This window comes from Narcine bancroftii, chromosome 12, assembly GCF_036971445.1.
Source record: "Narcine bancroftii isolate sNarBan1 chromosome 12, sNarBan1.hap1, whole genome shotgun sequence".
In the NCBI taxonomy this organism is placed as follows: Eukaryota; Metazoa; Chordata; class Chondrichthyes; order Torpediniformes; family Narcinidae; genus Narcine; species Narcine bancroftii.
The window spans coordinates 49,026,544-49,045,573 of record NC_091480.1 but is presented as its reverse complement, the minus strand read 5'-3'; positions in this window follow the sequence as shown (position 1 = coordinate 49,045,573).

Here is a 19,030-nt window from a genome sequence, read left to right as displayed (position 1 = left end):
ATTCCCACAGACCCAATCACGGTCACTGCTGTAGGTCATTCGTACCGACACAATCTCGGTCACTGCAGTATGTCACTCCCATTGACCCAATCACGGTCACTGCTGTAGGTCATTCCCACAGACCCAATCATCGTCAATGCTGTAGGTCATTCCCACTGACCCTATCTTGGTCACTGCTGTAGGTCACTCCCACTGAACCACTCACTGTCACTGCTATCAGCCACTCCCACTGACCCACTCACTGTCACAGCTCTAGGTGACTCTCACTGACCAAATCATAGTCACTGCTGTAGGTCACTCCCACTCACCCAATCATGGTCACTGCTGTAGGTCACTCCCACTCACCATATCACTGTCTCTGCTGTAGGTCACTCCCACTGACGCTCTCACTATCATTGCTGTAGGTCATTCCCACTGACCCAATCACGGTCACTGCTGTATGTCAATCCCACTGACCCACTCTCAGTCACTGCTGAAGATTACTCCCACTGACACAATCACAGTCACTGCTGTAGGTCATTCACACAGACACAATCACGGTCACTGCTGTAGGTCACTCCAACTGACCCAATCACGGTCACTGCTGTAGGTCATTCCCACTGACCCAATCATCGTGAATGCTTTTGGTCATTCCCACTGTCCCAATCATGGTCACTGTTGCAGATGATTGCCACAGACCCACTCACTGTCACTGCGTAGGTCACTCCCACTGACCCTATCATAGTCACTGCTGTAGGTTATTCCCACTGACACAATCAGAGCCACTGCTGTAGGTCACTCCCGCTGACCCAATCACATTCTCTGCTGTAGGTAATTCCCACTGATCCACTCACTCTCACAGCTGTAGGGTGCTGCAACTGACCCAATCACAGCCACTGCTGTAGGTCACTCCCGCTGACCCAATCACAGTCACTGATGTAGGTCACTCCCACTCACCCAATCATGGTTACTGATGTAGGTCACTTCCACTGACACAATCACGGTCACTGCTGTAGGTCAATCCCACTGACACACTCTCAGACACTGATGTAGATTACTCCCACTGACCCAATCACAGCCACTGCTGTAGGTCACTCCCGCTGACCCAATCACAGCCACTGCTGTAGGTCACTCCCGCTGACCCAATCACAGTCACTGATGTTGGTCACTCCCACTCACCCAATCATGGTTACTGATGTAGGTCACTTCCACTGACACACTCTCAGACACTGATGTAGATTACTCCCACTGACCCACTCACTATCATTGCTGTAGGTCATTCCCACAGACACAATCACGGTCACTGCTGTAGGTCAATCCCACTGACGCACTCTCAGTCACTGCTGTAGATTACTCCCACTGACCCACTCACTGTCACTGCTGAAGGTCATTTCCACTGACCCACTCACACTCACTGCGTAGGTCACTCCCACTGACTCAATCACGGTCACTGCTTTAGGTCACTCCCACTGACCCAATCACAGCCACTGCTGTAGGTCACTCGCGCTGACCCAATCACAGTCACTGATGTAGGTCACTCCCACTCACCCAATCATGGTTACTGATGTAGGTCACTTCCACTGACCCAATCATGGTCAGTGCTGTAGGTCACTCCCACTGACCCACTCACTATCATTGCTGTAGGTCATTCCCACTAACCCAATCACGGTTACTACTGTAGGTCAATCCCACTGACGCACTCTCAGACACTGCTGTAGATTACTCCCACTGACCCACTCACTGTCACTGCTGAAGGTCATTCCCACTGACCCACTCACACTCACTTCGTAGGTCACTCCCACTGACCCAATCACTGTCACTGCTGTAGGTCATTCGTACCGACACAATCTCGGTCACTGCAGTATGTCACTCCCACTGACCCAATCACGGTCACTGCTGTTGGTCATTCCCACAGACCCAATCATCGTCAATGCTGTAGGTCATTCCCACTGACCCTATCTTGGTCACTGCTGTAGGTCACTCCCACTGAACCACTCACTGTCACTGCTGTCAGCCACTCCCACTGACCCACTCACTGTCACAGCTCTAGGTGACTCTCACTGACCAAATCATAGTCACTGCTGTAGGTCACTCCCACTCACCCAATCATGGTCACTGCTGTAGGTCACTCCCACTCACCATATCACTGTCTCTGCTGTAGGTCACTCCCACTGACGCTCTCACTATCATTGATGTAGGTCATTCCCACTGACACAATCACGGTCACTGCTGTATGTCAATCCCACTGACCCACTCTCAGTTACTGCTGAAGATTACTCCCACTGACACAATCACAGTCACTGCTGTTGGTCATTCCCACAGACACAATCACGGTCACTGCTGTAGGTCACTCCAACTGACCCAATCACGGTCACTGCTGTAGGTCATTCCCACTGACCCAATCATCGTGAATGCTGTTGGTCATTCCCACTGTCCCAATCATGGTCACTGTTGCAGATGATTGCCACAGACCCACTCACTGTCACTGCGTAGGTCACTCCCACTGACCCTATCATAGTCACTGCTGTAGGTCATTCCCACTTACACAATCAGAGCCACTGCTGTAGGTCACTCCCGCTGACCCAATCACATTCACTGCTGTAGGTAATTCCCACTGATCCACTCACTCTCACAGCTGTAGGGTGCTGCAACTGACCCAATCACAGCCACTGCTGTAGGTCACTCCCGCTGACCCAATCACAGTCACTGATGTAGGTCACTCCCACTCACCCAATCATGGTTACTGATGTAGGTCACTTCCACTGACACAATCACGGTCACTGCTGTAGGTCAATCCCACTGACACACTCTCAGACACTGATGTAGATTACTCCCACTGACCCAATCACAGCCACTGCTGTAGGTCTCTCCCGCTGACCCAATCACAGTCACTGATGTAGGTCACTCCCACTCACCCAATCATGGTTCCTGATGTAGGTCACTTCCACTGACCCAATCATGGTCACTGCTGTAGGTCACTCCCACTGACCCACTCACTATCATTGCTGTAGGTCATTCCCACTGACACAATCACGGTCACTGCTGTAGGTCAATCCCACTGACGCACTCTCAGTCACTGCTGTAGATTACTCCCACTGACCCACTCACTGTCACTGCTGAAGGTCATTCCCACTGACCCACTCACACTCACTGCGTAGGTCACTCCCACTGACTCAATCACGGTCACTGCTTTAGGTCATTCCTACTGACCCAATCACAGCCACTGCTGTAGGTCACTCGCGCTGACCCAATCACAGTCACTGATGTAGGTCAATCCCACTCACCCAATCATGGTTACTGATGTAGGTCACTTCCACTGACCCAATATTGGTCAGTGCTGTAGGTCACTCCCACTGACCCCCTCACTATCATTGCTGTAGGTCATTCCCACTGACCCAATCACGGTCACTACTGTAGGTCAATCCCACTGACGCACTCTCAGACACTGCTGTAGATTACTCCCACTGACCCACTCACTGTCACTGGTGAAGGTCATTCCCACTGACCCACTCACACTCACTGCGTAGGTCACTCCCACTGACCCAATCACTGTCACTGCTGTAGGTCATTCGTACCGACACAATCTCGGTCACTGCAGTATGTCACTCCCACTGACCCAATCACGGTCACTGCTGTAGGTCATTCCCACAGACCCAATCATCGTCAATGCTGTAGGTCATTCCCACTGACCCTCCCTTGGTCACTGCTGTAGGTCACTCCCACTGAACCACTCACTGTCACTGCTGTCAGCCACTCCCACTGACCCACTCACTGTCACAGCTCTAGGTGACTCTCACTGACCAAATCATCGTCACTGCTGTAGGTCACTCCCACTCACCCAATCATGGTCACTGCTGTAGGTCACTCCCACTCACCATATCACTGTCTCTGCTGTAGGTCACTCCCACTGACGCTCTCACTATCATTGCTGTAGGTCATTCCCACAGACCCAATCACGGTCACTGCTGTATGTCAATCCCACTGACCCACTCTCAGTCACTGCTGAAGATTACTCCCACTGACACAATCACAGTCACTGCTGTAGGTCATTCCCACAGACACAATCACGGTCACTGCTGTAGGTCACTCCAACTGACCCAATCACGGTCACTGCTGTAGGTCATTCCCACTGACCCAATCATCGTGAATGCTGTTGGTCATTCCCAGTGACCCAATCATGGTCACTGTTGCAGATGATTGCCACAGACCCACTCACTGTCACTGCGTAGGTCACTCCCACTGACCCTATCATAGTCACTGCTGTAGGTCATTCCCACTGACACAATCAGAGCCACTGCTGTAGGTCACTCCCGCTGACCCAATCACATTCACTGCTGTAGGTAATTCCCAATGATCCACTCACTCTCACAGCTGTAGGGTGCTGCAACTGACCCAATCACGGTCACTGCTGTAGGACCTCCCACTGCCCCAATCACAGTCACTGCTGTATGTCATTCCCACTGACCCAATTAATGTCGTTGCTGTAGGTCATTGCCACTTACCCAATCACAGTCACTGCTGTAGGTCTTTCCCACTGACCATATCATGGTCACTGCTGTAGGTCACTCCCACTGTCCCACTCACTGTCGCTGCTGTCGGTAATTCCCACTGAAACAGTCACTGTCACTGCTGTCAACCACTCCCACTGACCCACTCACTGTCACTGCTGATTGCCACTCCCACTCACCCAATCATTGTTACTGCTGTAGGTCACTCCCACTGACCCAATCATGGTCACTGCTGTAGGTCGCTCCCACTTACCTAATCACGGTCTCTGCTGTAGGTCACTCCCACTGACCGTCTCACTATTATTGCTGTAGGTCATTCCCACTTACCCAATCACGGTCACTGCTGTAGGTCAATCCCACTGACGCACTCTCAGTCACTGCTGTAGATTAATCCCACTGACACACTCACTGTCACTGCTGTAGGTCATTCCCACTGATACAATCAGAGCCACTGCTGTAGGTCACTCCCGCTGACCCAATCACATTCACTGCTGTAGGTCATTCCCACTGATCCACTCACTCTAACAGCTGTAGGGTACTGCAACTGACCCAATCACGGTCAGTGCTGTAGGTCACTCCCACTGCCCCAATCACAGTCACTGCTGTAAGTCATTCCCACTGACCCAATTAATGTCGCTGCTGTAGGTCATTCCCACTGACACAATCACAGTCACTGCTGTAGGTCTTTCCCACTGACCATATCATGGTCACTGCTGTAGGTCGCTCCCACTGTCCCACTCACTGTCGAAGCTGTAGGTCACTCCCACTGACCCAATCATGGTCACTGCTGTAGGTCGCTCCCACTTACCTAATCACGGTCTCTGCTGTAGGTCACTCCCACTGACCCAATCATGGTCACTGCTGTAGGTCACTCCCACTCACCATATCACTGTCTCTGCTGTAGGTCACTCCCACTGACGCTCTCACTATCATTGATGTAGGTCATTCCCACTGACACAATCACGGTCACTGCTGTATGTCAATCCCACTGACCCACTCTCAGTCACTGCTGAAGATTACTCCCACTGATACAATCACAGTCACTGCTGTTGGTCATTCCCACAGACACAATCACGGTCACTGCTGTAGGTCACTCCAACTGACCCAATCACGGTCACTGCTGTAGGTCATTCCCACTGACCCAATCATCGTGAATGCTGTTGGTCATTCCCACTGTCCCAATCATGGTCACTGTTGCAGATGATTGCCACAGACCCACTCACTGTCACTGCGTAGGTCACTCCCACTGACCCTATCATAGTCACTGCTGTAGGTCATTCCCACTGACACAATCAGAGCACTGCTGTAGGTCACTCCCGCTGACCCAATCACATTCACTGCTGTAGGTAATTCCCACTGATCCACTCACTCTCACAGCTGTAGGGTGCTGCAACTGACCCAATCACAGCCACTGCTGTAGGTCACTCTCACTGTCCCAATCATGGTCACTGTTTCAGTTCATTCCCGCAGACCCACTCTCTGTCACTGCTGTAGATCCCTTCCCCTCCCTCAATCACGGTCACTGCTTTAGGTCACTCCCACTGACCCAATCACAGCCACTGCTGTAGGTTACTCCAACTGACCCAATCTCATTCACTGCTGTAGGTCACTCCCGCTGACCCAATCACAGTCACTGATGTAGGTCACTCCCACTCACCCAATCATGGTTCCTGAGGTAGGTCACTTCCACTGACCCAATCATGGTCACTGCTGTAGGTCACTCCCACTGACCCACTCACTATCATTGCTGTAGGTCATTCCCACTGACACAATCACGGTCACTGCTGTAGGTCAATCCCACTGACGCACTCTCAGTCGCTGCTGTAGATTACTCCCACTGACCCACTCACTGTCACTGCTGAAGGTCATTCCCACTGACCCACTCACACTCACTGCGTAGGTCACTCCCACTGACTCAATCACGGTCACTGCTTTAGGTCACTCCCACTGACCCAATCACAGCCACTGCTGTAGGTCACTCGCGCTGACCCAATCACAGTCACTGATGTAGGTCAATCCCACTCACCCAATCATGGTTACTGATGTAGGTCACTTCCACTGACCCAATATTTGTCAGTGCTGTAGGTCACTCCCACTGACCCCCTCACTATCATTGCTGTAGGTCATTCCCACTGACCCAATCACGGTCACTACTGTAGGTCAATCCCACTGACGCACTCTCAGACACTGCTGTAGATTACTCCCACTGACCCACTCACTGTCACTGGTGAAGGTCATTCCCACTGACCCACTCACACTCACTGCGTAGGTCACTCCCACTGACCCAATCACTGTCACTGCTGTAGGTCATTCGTACCGACACAATCTCGGTCACTGCAGTATGTCACTCCCACTGACCCAATCACGGTCACTGCTGTAGGTCATTCCCACAGACCCAATCATCGTCAATGCTGTAGGTCATTCCCACTGACCCTATCTTGGTCACTGCTGTAGGTCACTCCCACTGAACCACACACTGTCACTGCTGTCAGCCACTCCCACTGACCCACTCACTGTCACAGCTCTAGGTGACTCTCACTGACCAAATCATAGTCACTGCTGTAGGTCACTCCCACTCACCCAATCATGGTCACTGCTGTAGGTCACTCCCACTCACCATATCACTGTCTCTGCTGTAGGTCACTCCCACTGACGCTCTCACTATCATTGCTGTAGGTCATTCCCACAGACCCAATCACGGTCACTGCTGTAGGTCATTCGTACCGACACAATCTCGGTCACTGCAGTATGTCACTCCCATTGACCCAATCACGGTCACTGCTGTAGGTCATTCCCACAGACCCAATCATCGTCAATGCTGTAGGTCATTCCCACTGACCCTATCTTGGTCACTGCTGTAGGTCACTCCCACTGAACCACTCACTGTCACTGCTATCAGCCACTCCCACTGACCCACTCACTGTCACAGCTCTAGGTGACTCTCACTGACCAAATCATAGTCACTGCTGTAGGTCACTCCCACTCACCCAATCATGGTCACTGCTGTAGGTCACTCCCACTCACCATATCACTGTCTCTGCTGTAGGTCACTCCCACTGACGCTCTCACTATCATTGCTGTAGGTCATTCCCACTGACCCAATCACGGTCACTGCTGTATGTCAATCCCACTGACCCACTCTCAGTCACTGCTGAAGATTACTCCCACTGACACAATCACAGTCACTGCTGTAGGTCATTCACACAGACACAATCACGGTCACTGCTGTAGGTCACTCCAACTGACCCAATCACGGTCACTGCTGTAGGTCATTCCCACTGACCCAATCATCGTGAATGCTTTTGGTCATTCCCACTGTCCCAATCATGGTCACTGTTGCAGATGATTGCCACAGACCCACTCACTGTCACTGCGTAGGTCACTCCCACTGACCCTATCATAGTCACTGCTGTAGGTTATTCCCACTGACACAATCAGAGCCACTGCTGTAGGTCACTCCCGCTGACCCAATCACATTCTCTGCTGTAGGTAATTCCCACTGATCCACTCACTCTCACAGCTGTAGGGTGCTGCAACTGACCCAATCACAGCCACTGCTGTAGGTCACTCCCGCTGACCCAATCACAGTCACTGATGTAGGTCACTCCCACTCACCCAATCATGGTTACTGATGTAGGTCACTTCCACTGACACAATCACGGTCACTGCTGTAGGTCAATCCCACTGACACACTCTCAGACACTGATGTAGATTACTCCCACTGACCCAATCACAGCCACTGCTGTAGGTCACTCCCGCTGACCCAATCACAGCCACTGCTGTAGGTCACTCCCGCTGACCCAATCACAGTCACTGATGTAGGTCACTCCCACTCACCCAATCATGGTTACTGATGTAGGTCACTTCCACTGACACACTCTCAGACACTGATGTAGATTACTCCCACTGACCCACTCACTATCATTGCTGTAGGTCATTCCCACAGACACAATCACGGTCACTGCTGTAGGTCAATCCCACTGACGCACTCTCAGTCACTGCTGTAGATTACTCCCACTGACCCACTCACTGTCACTGCTGAAGGTCATTTCCACTGACCCACTCACACTCACTGCGTAGGTCACTCCCACTGACTCAATCACGGTCACTGCTTTAGGTCACTCCCACTGACCCAATCACAGCCACTGTTGTAGGTCACTCGCGCTGACCCAATCACAGTCACTGATGTAGGTCACTCCCACTCACCCAATCATGGTTACTGATGTAGGTCACTTCCACTGACCCAATCATGGTCAGTGCTGTAGGTCACTCCCACTGACCCACTCACTATCATTGCTGTAGGTCATTCCCACTAACCCAATCACGGTTACTACTGTAGGTCAATCCCACTGACGCACTCTCAGACACTGCTGTAGATTACTCCCACTGACCCACTCACTGTCACTGCTGAAGGTCATTCCCACTGACCCACTCACACTCACTTCGTAGGTCACTCCCACTGACCCAATCACTGTCACTGCTGTAGGTCATTCGTACCGACACAATCTCGGTCACTGCAGTATGTCACTCCCACTGACCCAATCACGGTCACTGCTGTTGGTCATTCCCACAGACCCAATCATCGTCAATGCTGTAGGTCATTCCCACTGACCCTATCTTGGTCACTGCTGTAGGTCACTCCCACTGAACCACTCACTGTCACTGCTGTCAGCCACTCCCACTGACCCACTCACTGTCACAGCTCTAGGTGACTCTCACTGACCAAATCATAGTCACTGCTGTAGGTCACTCCCACTCACCCAATCATGGTCACTGCTGTAGGTCACTCCCACTCACCATATCACTGTCTCTGCTGTAGGTCACTCCCACTGACGCTCTCACTATCATTGATGTAGGTCATTCCCACTGACACAATCACGGTCACTGCTGTATGTCAATCCCACTGACCCACTCTCAGTTACTGCTGAAGATTACTCCCACTGACACAATCACAGTCACTGCTGTTGGTCATTCCCACAGACACAATCACGGTCACTGCTGTAGGTCACTCCAACTGACCCAATCACGGTCACTGCTGTAGGTCATTCCCACTGACCCAATCATCGTGAATGCTGTTGGTCATTCCCACTGTCCCAATCATGGTCACTGTTGCAGATGATTGCCACAGACCCACTCACTGTCACTGCGTAGGTCACTCCCACTGACCCTATCATAGTCACTGCTGTAGGTCATTCCCACTTACACAATCAGAGCCACTGCTGTAGGTCACTCCCGCTGACCCAATCACATTCACTGCTGTAGGTAATTCCCACTGATCCACTCACTCTCACAGCTGTAGGGTGCTGCAACTGACCCAATCACAGCCACTGCTGTAGGTCACTCCCGCTGACCCAATCACAGTCACTGATGTAGGTCACTCCCACTCACCCAATCATGGTTACTGATGTAGGTCACTTCCACTGACACAATCACGGTCACTGCTGTAGGTCAATCCCACTGACACACTCTCAGACACTGATGTAGATTACTCCCACTGACCCAATCACAGCCACTGCTGTAGGTCTCTCCCGCTGACCCAATCACAGTCACTGATGTAGGTCACTCCCACTCACCCAATCATGGTTCCTGATGTAGGTCACTTCCACTGACCCAATCATGGTCACTGCTGTAGGTCACTCCCACTGACCCACTCACTATCATTGCTGTAGGTCATTCCCACTGACACAATCACGGTCACTGCTGTAGGTCAATCCCACTGACGCACTCTCAGTCACTGCTGTAGATTACTCCCACTGACCCACTCACTGTCACTGCTGAAGGTCATTCCCACTGACCCACTCACACTCACTGCGTAGGTCACTCCCACTGACTCAATCACGGTCACTGCTTTAGGTCATTCCTACTGACCCAATCACAGCCACTGCTGTAGGTCACTCGCGCTGACCCAATCACAGTCACTGATGTAGGTCAATCCCACTCACCCAATCATGGTTACTGATGTAGGTCACTTCCACTGACCCAATATTGGTCAGTGCTGTAGGTCACTCCCACTGACCCCCTCACTATCATTGCTGTAGGTCATTCCCACTGACCCAATCACGGTCACTACTGTAGGTCAATCCCACTGACGCACTCTCAGACACTGCTGTAGATTACTCCCACTGACCCACTCACTGTCACTGGTGAAGGTCATTCCCACTGACCCACTCACACTCACTGCGTAGGTCACTCCCACTGACCCAATCACTGTCACTGCTGTAGGTCATTCGTACCGACACAATCTCGGTCACTGCAGTATGTCACTCCCACTGACCCAATCACGGTCACTGCTGTAGGTCATTCCCACAGACCCAATCACGTCAATGCTGTAGGTCATTCCCACTGACCCTCCCTTGGTCACTGCTGTAGGTCACTCCCACTGAACCACTCACTGTCACTGCTGTCAGCCACTCCCACTGACCCACTCACTGTCACAGCTCTAGGTGACTCTCACTGACCAAATCATCGTCACTGCTGTAGGTCACTCCCACTCACCCAATCATGGTCACTGCTGTAGGTCACTCCCACTCACCATATCACTGTCTCTGCTGTAGGTCACTCCCACTGACGCTCTCACTATCATTGCTGTAGGTCATTCCCACAGACCCAATCACGGTCACTGCTGTATGTCAATCCCACTGACCCACTCTCAGTCACTGCTGAAGATTACTCCCACTGACACAATCACAGTCACTGCTGTAGGTCATTCCCACAGACACAATCACGGTCACTGCTGTAGGTCACTCCAACTGACCCAATCACGGTCACTGCTGTAGGTCATTCCCACTGACCCAATCATCGTGAATGCTGTTGGTCATTCCCAGTGACCCAATCATGGTCACTGTTGCAGATGATTGCCACAGACCCACTCACTGTCACTGCGTAGGTCACTCCCACTGACCCTATCATAGTCACTGCTGTAGGTCATTCCCACTGACACAATCAGAGCCACTGCTGTAGGTCACTCCCGCTGACCCAATCACATTCACTGCTGTAGGTAATTCCCAATGATCCACTCACTCTCACAGCTGTAGGGTGCTGCAACTGACCCAATCACGGTCACTGCTGTAGGACCTCCCACTGCCCCAATCACAGTCACTGCTGTATGTCATTCCCACTGACCCAATTAATGTCGTTGCTGTAGGTCATTGCCACTTACCCAATCACAGTCACTGCTGTAGGTCTTTCCCACTGACCATATCATGGTCACTGCTGTAGGTCACTCCCACTGTCCCACTCACTGTCGCTGCTGTCGGTAATTCCCACTGAAACAGTCACTGTCACTGCTGTCAACCACTCCCACTGACCCACTCACTGTCACTGCTGATTGCCACTCCCACTCACCCAATCATTGTTACTGCTGTAGGTCACTCCCACTGACCCAATCATGGTCACTGCTGTAGGTCGCTCCCACTTACCTAATCACGGTCTCTGCTGTAGGTCACTCCCACTGACCGTCTCACTATTATTGCTGTAGGTCATTCCCACTTACCCAATCACGGTCACTGCTGTAGGTCAATCCCACTGACGCACTCTCAGTCACTGCTGTAGATTAATCCCACTGACACACTCACTGTCACTGCTGTAGGTCATTCCCACTGATACAATCAGAGCCACTGCTGTAGGTCACTCCCGCTGACCCAATCACATTCACTGCTGTAGGTCATTCCCACTGATCCACTCACTCTAACAGCTGTAGGGTACTGCAACTGACCCAATCACGGTCAGTGCTGTAGGTCACTCCCACTGCCCCAATCACAGTCACTGCTGTAAGTCATTCCCACTGACCCAATTAATGTCGCTGCTGTAGGTCATTCCCACTGACACAATCACAGTCACTGCTGTAGGTCTTTCCCACTGACCATATCATGGTCACTGCTGTAGGTCGCTCCCACTGTCCCACTCACTGTCGAAGCTGTAGGTCACTCCCACTGACCCAATCATGGTCACTGCTGTAGGTCGCTCCCACTTACCTAATCACGGTCTCTGCTGTAGGTCACTCCCACTGACCGTCTCACTATCATTGCTCTCGGTCATTCCCACTTACCCAATCACGGTCACTGCTGTAGGTCAATCCCACTGATGCACTCTCAGTCACTGCTGTCGGTCACTCCCACTGACCCACTCACTGACACTGCTGTAGGTTACTCCCACTGACCCAATCACAATCACTGCTGTAGGTCATTCTCACTTTCCCAATCATGGTCACTGTTGCAGTTCATTTCCACAGAACCCATCACAGCCACTGCTGTAGGTCACTCCCGCTGACTCAATCTCATTCACTGCTGAAGGTCATTCCCACTGACCCACTCACTCTCACTGCGTAGGTCACTCCCACTGACCCAATCACAGTCACTGCGGTAGGTCATTCCCACTGACACAATCACGGTCACTGCTCTAGGTCACTCCCACTGACCCAATCGCTCTCACTGCTGTAGGTCATTCCCACTGACCCAATCATCGTCAATGCTGTTGGTCATTCCCACTGACCCAATCATGGTCACTGCGTAAGGTCACCCCCACTGAACCGCTCACTGTCACAGCTGTAGGTCATTCCCACTGAAACAATCACCGTCACGGCCGTCAGACACTCCCACTGACCTACTCACTGTCACTGCTGTAGGTCACTCCCACTCACCCAATCATGGTTACTGCTGTTGGTGACTTCCACTAACCCAATCATGGTCACTGCTGTAGGTCACTCCCACTGACCCACTCACTATCATTGCTGTAGGTCATTCCCACTGACCCAATCACGGTCACTGCTGTAGGTCAATCCCACTGATCCACTCTCAGTCACTGCTGTAGATTACTCCCACTGACCCACTCGCTTTCACTGCTGTCGGCCACTCCCACTGACCCACTCACTGACACAGCTGTACGTTACTCCCACTGACCCAATGACAATCACTGCTGTAGGTCACTCTCACTGTCCCAATCATGGTCACTGTTGCAGTTCATTCCCGCAGACCCACTCTCTGTCACTGCTGTAGATCCCTTCCCCTCCCTCAATCACGGTCACTGCTTTAGGTCACTCCCACTGACCCAATCACAGCCACTGCTGTAGGTTACTCCAACTGACCCAATCTCATTCACTGCTTTTGGTCACTCCCACTGACCCAATCACAGTCACTGATGTAGGTCACTCCCACTCACCCAATCATGGTTACTGATGTAGGTCACTTCCACTGACCCAAATACGGTCACTGCTGTAGGTCAATCCCACTGACACACTCTCAGACACTGATGTAGATTACTCCCACTGACCCAATCACAGCCACTGCTGTAGGTCACTCCCGCTGACCCAATCACAGTCACTGATGTAGGTCACTCCCACTCACCCAATCATGGTTCCTGATGTAGGTCACTTCCACTGACCCAATCATGGTCACTGCTGTAGGTCACTCCCACTGACCCACTCACTATCATTGCTGTAGGTCATTCCCACTGACCCAATCACGGTCACTGCTGTAGGTCAATCCCACTGACGCACTCTCAGTCACTGATGTAGATTACTCCCACTGACCCTCTCACTGTCACTGCTGAAGGTCATTCCCACTGACCCACTCACACTCACTGCGTTGGTCACTCATACTGACCCAATCACTGTCACTGCTGTAGGTCATTCCTACTGACACAATCGCGGTCACTGCAGTATGTCACTCCCACTGACCCAATCACTGTCACTGCTGAAGGTCATTCCCACTGACCCACTCACACTCACTGCGTAGGTCACTCCCACTGACTCAATCACGGTCACTGCTTTAGGTCACTCCCACTGACCCAATCACAGCCACTGCTGTAGGTCAATCGCGCTGACCCAATCACAGTCACTGATGTAGGTCACTCCCACTCACCCAATCATGGTTACTGATGTAGGTCACTTCCACTGACCCAATCATGGTCACTGCTGTAGGTCACTCCCACTGACCCACTCACTATCATTGCTGTAGGTGTTTCCCACTCACCCAATCACGGTCACTACTGTAGGTCAATCCCACTGACGCACTCTCAGACACTGCTGTAGATTACTCCCACTGACCCACTCACTGTCACTGCTGAAGGTCATTCCCACTGACCCACTCACACTCACTGCGTAGGTCACTCCCACTGACCCAATCACTGTCACTGCTGTAGGTCATTCGTACCGACACAATCTCGGTCAATGCAGTATGTCACTCCCACTGACCCAATCACGGTCACTGCTGTAGGTCATTCCCACAGACCCAATCATCGTCAATGCTGTAGGTCATTCCCACTGACCCAATCACAGTCACTGATGTAGGTCACTCCCACTCACACAATCATGGTTACTGATGTAGGTCACTTCCACTGACCCAATCACGGTCACTGCTGGAGGTCAATCCCACTGACACACTCTCAGACACTGATGTAGATTACTCCCACTGACCCAATCACAGCCACTGCTGTAGGTCACTCCCGCTGAACCACTCACTGTCACTGCTGTAGGTCATTCCCTCTGAACCTCTCAATGTCACTGCTGTCAGCCACTCCCACTGACCCACTCACTGTCACTGCTCTAGGTGACTCTCACTGACCAAATCATAGTCACTGCTGTAGGTCACTCCCACTCACCCAATCATGGTCAATGCTGTAGGTCACTCCCACTCACCATATCACTGTCTCTGCTGTAGGTCACTCCCACTGACGCTCTCACTATCATTGCTGTAGGTCATTCCCACTGACCCAATCACGGTCACTGCTGTATGTCAATCCCACTGACCCAATCATCGTCAATGCTGTTGGACATTCCCACTGACCCAATCATGGTCACTGCTGTAGGTCACTCCCACTGAACCACTCATTGTCAATGCTGTAGGTCATTCCCAGTGAACCACTCAATGTCACTGCTGTCAGCCACTCCCACTGACCCACTTACTGTCACTGCTGTAGATCACTCCCGCTGACTCAATCACGGTCACTGCTTTAGGTCACTCCCACTGACCCAATCACAGCCACTGCTGTAGGTCACTCCCGCTGACCCAATCACAGTCACTGATGTAGGTCACTCCCACTCACACAATCATGGTTACTGATGTAGGTCACTTCCACTGACCCAATCACGGTCACTGCTGGAGGTCAATCCCACTGACACACTCTCAGACACTGATGTAGATTACTCCCACTGACCCAATCACAGCCACTGCTGTAGGTCACTCCCGCTGACCCAATCACAGTCACTGATGTAGGTCACTCCCACTCACCCAATCATGGTTCCTGATGTAGGTCACTTCCACTGACCCAATCATGGTCACTGCTGTAGGTCACTCCCACTGACCCACTCACTATCATTGCTGTAGGTCATTCCCACTGACCCAATCACGGTCACTGCTGTAGGTCAATCCCACTGACGCACTCTCAGTCACTGCTGTAGATTACTCCCACTGACCCACTCACTGTCACTGCTGAAGGTCATTCCCACTGACCCACTCACACTCACTGCGTAGGTCACTCCCACTGACTCAATCACGGTCACTGCTTTAGGTCACTCCCACTGACCCAATCACAGCCACTGCTGTAGGTCAATCCCACTGACGCACTCTCAGTCACTGCTGTCGGTCACTCCCACTGACCCACTCACTGACACTGCTGTAGGTTACTCCCACGGACCCAATCACAATCACTGCTGTAGGTCATTCTCACTGACCCACTCACACTCACTGCGTAGGTCACTCCCACTGACTCAATCACGGTCACTGCTTTAGGTCACTCCCACTGACCCAATCACAGCCACTGCTGTAGGTCAATCCCACTGACGCACTCTCAGTCACTGCTGTCGGTCACTCCCACTGACCCACTCACTGACACTGCTGTAGGTCACTCCCACTCACCCAATCATGGTTCCTGATGTAGGTCACTTCCACTGACCCAATCATGGTCACTGTTGCAGTTCATTCCCACAGAACCCATCACAGCCACTGCTGTAGGTCACTCCCGCTGACTCAATCTCATTCACTGCTGAAGGTCATTCCCACTGACCCACTCACTCTCACTGCGTAGGTCACTCCCACTGACCCAATCACAGTCACTGCGGTAGGTCATTCCCACTGACCCAATCATGGTCACTGCTGTAGGTCACCCCCACTGAACCGCTCACTGTCACAGCTGTAGGTCATTCCCACTGACCCAATCACGGTCACTGCTGTAGGTCAATCCCACTGATCCACTCTCAGTCACTGCTGTAGATTACTCCCACTGACCCACTCGCTTTTACTGCTGTCGGCCACTCCCACTGACCCACTCACTGACACAGCTGTAGGTTACTCCCACTGACCCAATGACAATCACTGCTGTAGGTCACTCTCACTGTCCCAATCATGGTCACTGTTGCAGTTCATTCCCGCAGACCCACTCTCTGTCACTGCTGTAGATCCCTTCCCCTCCCCCAATCACGGTCACTGCTTTAGGTCACGCCCACTGACCCAATCACAGCCACTGCTGTAGGTTACTCCAACTGACCCAATCTCATTCACTGCTGAAGGTCATTCCCACTGACACACTCACTCTCACTGCGTAGGTCACTACCACTGACCCAATCACAGTCACTGCTGTAGGTCATTCCCACTGACACAATCACGGTCACTGCTGTAGGTCACTCCAACTGACCCAATCACGGTCACTGCTGTAGGTCATTCCCACTGACCCAATCATCGTCAATGCTGTTGGACATTCCCACTGACCCAATCATGGTCACTGCTGTAGGTCACTCCCACTGAACCACTCACTATCATTGCTTTAAGTAATTCCCACTGACCCAATCAAGGTCACTGCTGTAGGTCAATCCCACTGAACCACTCAATGTCACTGCTGTCAGCCACTCCCACTGACCCACTCACTGTCACTGCTATAGATCACTCCCACTGACTCAATCACGGTCACTGCTTTAGGTCACTCCCACTGACCCAATCACAGCCACTGCTGTAGGTCACTCCCGGTGACCCAATCACAGTCACTGCTGTAGGTCACTCCCACTGTCCCACTCACTATCATTGCTTTAAGTAATTCCCACTGACCCAATCAAGGTCACTGCTGTAGGTCAATCCCACTGACGCACTCTCAGTCACTGCTGTAGATTACTCCCACTGACCCACTCACTGTCACTGCTGAAGGTCATTCCCACTGACCCACTCACACTCACTGCGTAGGTCACTCCCACTGACCCAATCACAGTCGCTGCTGTAGGTTATTCCTACGGACACAATCACGGTCACTGCTGTATGTCACTCCCACTGACCCAATCACTGTCACTGCTGTCGATCATTCCCACTGACCCACTCACTGACACTGTGTAGGTTACTCCCAATGACGCTCTCACTATCATTGCTGTAGGTCATTACCACTGACCCAATCTCGGTCAGTTCTGTAGGTCAATCACAGAGACCCACTCTCTGTCACTGCTGTAGATCACTTCCCCTCCCTCAATCACGGTCACTGCTTTAGGTCAATCCCACTGACCCAATCACAGCCACTGCTGTAGGTGACTATCACTTATCAACTCATAGTCACTGCTGTAGGTCACGCCCACTCACCCAATCATGGTCACTACTGTAGGTCACTCCCACTTACCATATTAATGTCTCTGCTGTAGGTCGCTCCCACTGACGCTCTCACTATCATTGCTGTAGGTCACTCCCACTGACCCAATCACGGCCACTGCTGTAGGTCAATCCAGCTGACCCACTCTCAGTCACTGCTGTAGATTACTCCCCCTGACCCAGTCACTGTCGCTGCTGTCTGTCACTCCCACTGACCCACAGACAGTCACTGCTGAAGGTTACTCCCACTGACCCAAGCACAGTCACTGCTGTAGGTCGCTCTCACTGTCCCAATCATGGTCACTGTTGCAGATGATTCCCCCAGACCCACTCACTGGCACTGCGTAGGTCACTGCCACTGACCCTATCATAGACACTGCTGTAGGTCATTCCCACTGACCCAATCATGGTCACTGCTCTAGGTTAATCCCACTGACGCACTCTCAGTCACTCACCCAATCATGGTTACTGATGTAGGTCACTCCCACTGACCCAAGCATGGTCACTGCTGTAGGTGGCTCCCACTTACCTAATCACGGTCTCTGCTGTAGGCCACTCCCACTGACCGTCTCACTATCATTGCTGTAGGTCATTCCCACTGACCCACTCACTGTCACTGCTGTCGGTCACTCCCACTGACCCACTCACTGACATTGCTGTAGGTTACCCCCACTGACCAAATCACAATCACTACTGTCGTTCACTCTCAATGTCCCAATCATGGTCACTGTTGCAGATGATTCCCACAGACCCTCTCACTGTCACTGCGTAGGTCACTCCCACTGACCCTATCATAGTCACTGCTATAGGTCATTCCCAATGACACAATCAGAGCCACTGCTGTAGGTCACTCCCGCTGACCCAATCACAGTCACTGCTGTAGGTCATTCCCACTGATCCACTCACTCTAACAGCTGTAGGGTACTGCAACTGACCCAATCACGGTCACTGCTGTAGGTCACTCCCACTGCCCCAATCACAGTCACT